The following is a 3,536-nucleotide window of genomic DNA, read 5'->3' as shown; positions in this document are numbered from 1 at the left end:
CTCTCTCCCCCTCTCTCCCTCTCTCTCTCCCCTCTCTCTCTCTCTCTCTCACTCTCTCTCTCTCTTTCTCTCCGAGATTAAAAAAGCAACTTTGATCTGTTCCAACGCATCGTGAAATTTCAATGACACTTTTTTTTTCATTGAAGTCTGGTTCTTCTACTATTTTCGTGCTGTATTTTCTGTAGCTTTCTTTAATGCCCAAAGTGGTTCACATTGCTCGGCTTCTCAAAATTCCTTTTCTCGTTAGGGAACTCTGGTGTCAAATCAGTCAGGTTTCCTTTGTCAAACAAGTTTTTGTTGTGATACAACACGGAAATACACTTGTAATTTATACTTGACTACGTTATTTTAAAAAAGGTTTTGCAAACTAGATCTAGCAAGATCAAAAATTGTATAAGCCACTACTAGAAGGGCACACCCATTACACATTCGAATTTGACAGTCGCTGTGAAACAATAGGAAACACTCATTTTAATTATGTGACAGAAGTTTTCCGGCAAAACACATGCAGTATCGACATCATAAATTATAATCTTTGGCCTGGAAACCGTCCGTTCTATTTGCACTACGCAGTCGCCCATATTTCAATGGTCTAGAGAGGCGTTCACGGCGCCAACGGTCAGCCCCGCGAGTCATAAACCGACTGATGAGATGGTGAATTCCACACAGGTGTGGGATTCACGGTTTCATCAGGCGGCTGTTGGGGCACGGTGTTTATTAACGATTTTCTTATTAAATCAGATTACACGTTTGAGTTGAGATAATTGAAAAATAGTTTTACAGGGACATGTATCTCACCGAGAACTATCAAAATATGCACCAAAAAAACGATTTTCGAAAATTTGTGGAATTCACGGTTTTATCAGGCGACCGACGATGTGATACATTTCATTTTTCGAAAAATGCTTTGGTTGCCATGGAAACGGGTAAGACGGTTGAGAACAGCTGACACCTGGGATTTTTAGTACATTTCCATGGAACAGTTCTCATTCGTAAACCACCCAACAGTTGGCACTCATACTTTCATATTGATTTCAATACTAGGCACATTTTGTCTGATTTTCAGTTCACTAAAGTTGACGCTATAAAGACTTTCATTTGCTTTTTGAGTGGCAGGACCCAGGCAGTGAAGTAGAAGGACAGTCTGTCATATGCGCACCCTTTGCGAACAGAGTTACCCTACTTGAGTTTAAAGAGTCAAAGTGAAAGAAACTAGCAAGTTTTTGGATAAATTTTGGAAGAACGTTTTTTTAAAATGGTTACGCTGACAAAAAACTCCGCACTGAATGAACCCGAACTGCTGATGAACAGCAGTCGATCTGCGCACGCAATGAGGTGCTATTCCTATTCTTCTTCTAGAAAAACGAAAGAGATCTTCAAAACAGACTGCAGCGCTATCTGAAGCAAAGAGCGGACTTCCGGCGGACACTTTTTTGGCTGAATGGCCCATCTTGTTATGTACCATCTTTGTGTATTCATGTCTTTCATGTATCTACCCCCTACTTCTCGGTCGGAAGTGTGACTAGTTTTTGAATAAATTAACATTCAAGAATTCCTTTTTTAAATGGTTGCGCTGACAAAACACCTTTAAAAAAAGAGTTTTCTGACAGAACGCCTCTTTTCCACCACGGCTTTTCCACCAAACTCTGCTCAAGAAAAACACCGACTGAACGCCTTTTTATTGCCTTGTTCCAATACAGTGATTTTCGTCCCTTTCCCCCAAACACACACACATACACACACACACACACACACACACACACATACACACACACACACACACACACACACACACACACACACACACACACACACAAACACACACACACACACACACAAACACACACTTTATACACAAACATAAACAGACACTTTACTTTTACTTTACTTTTCCGATCCAGCGGCCATTTGGGTTCTAGCCCTTCGGTCTGTCGATATGGCAAAGAATTTGCTATGCTTTGTTTCCTGGGACATTGCTGTGGCCAGATTGTAGTGTCAGGTCGACGGCATAGGTCTGTATGAAGGTGTTGATGAGCCACAGATAGGCAGGCTGGGCTTTCGAAATTCAAGTTTTCCAAAGCTTGGAGTACTGACTTTCCGTCTGTGGAGATAATAGTGTTGTTGATTTTGTTTGGATGTATTATGAAAATGTTGGTCAGGTGGAGGATTGCAGCTTTAATGGCGATGGCCTCAGCCTCGTAATTTGTACAAGAAGCACCACATGCATCCAATAGCTCTTCACATGTTTGTCAGGATGTTCAATTCTTACCCTACACAGATTTGTCTAATTGAAACATGAGTACAGAAGGCCAATAATGTTAGTTACCAGCTTACTCCACTATGAAACATCCTAACATCCCCATGACTACAAAACTCAAAATGATCAACACAATATTCATCCCAGCACTCACCTATAAATGCCAAACATGGACCACGAACAAGACATTAGAGCAAAGAATTACAACATGTGAAATGCGATACCTTAGAAAAACAGTAAACAAGACCAGGCGAGACACAATTAGACACTCTGTAATCCGAGAAATGGTGGGCACAAATGATGTCATGCATCACATCCAACACTAAAGAATCAAATGGTTCGGACATCTCTTACGATTACCAACACATCCCATCCGTTGTGCTCAACGTGCCTACCTCCAAAAATTCGATGGCAACCGAGAAAGGCCTGGATAGATGGAATCAGGGAAATATTAAATACCCACGGCATCCCCCTGACCAACGAGAGACGTCACTTTCTTCCCGCTACACCCAAAAGGGTATAAGCGGCGGATGAATGTAAAGTAAGTAAGATTTACGTTTACTACATTTTTCAATATTTATGGTTGCTGAATGAGTGAATGAATCGTTTTCGATCAAGTGGGGGTGTTGAACTTGTGATCTCACGATCGTTCATATTATTGTTATGTTTCGGTAATTAGCTGTGGATTGTTTTGTAAATGCAAATAAAACAGGGGAGATTACTCTCACTACTTTCCCTTCCCAACCGATCAGCTGTTTGGCCGTTATCTGCTAAATTTTGTTCCCTCCTCATGGCATGTCAAATCAGATCTAGTACCCATTCCACAAGGTAAATGAAGAACTCACTAAAAGACAAAATTATGTTCAAAAACACCATCATGATAGAACAGCCCTCGATCCGGACACAAATCTTTTTCTAAAAACAACTTTAAGAGGAGCTATCTCGTCAGGAAAGATGATGGAATAGAGTACAACTAAAGGAAAATAAATCATCATCACCCGAAACCCAGATTAAGCCAAACAAACGACAACGGGGCGATCGGAGATTGGGTTCCCAAACCTATCTACCCTCACTTTCAGAAAGACCAAATTCATGGCTCCAAGGACGCCGGGCAATATCAATAATATTCATACAAACGCAACAGACACTACCAAAAGTGGTCGTGCTGTTTAAGGATTAGGTACAAATTCATAGCTCCTGTGTTATCGGTGATTTTGTTACGGATTTCAGTGGAGAAAAGTGGTTGTAAGTGGTGGTAAGAGGTATCATTCGTATACTC

The sequence above is a fragment of the Aplysia californica genome, unplaced genomic scaffold, assembly GCF_000002075.1.
Source record: "Aplysia californica isolate F4 #8 unplaced genomic scaffold, AplCal3.0 scaffold00066, whole genome shotgun sequence".
NCBI lineage: Eukaryota > Metazoa > Mollusca > Gastropoda > Aplysiida > Aplysiidae > Aplysia > Aplysia californica.
This window is presented reverse-complemented; position numbering follows the sequence as displayed.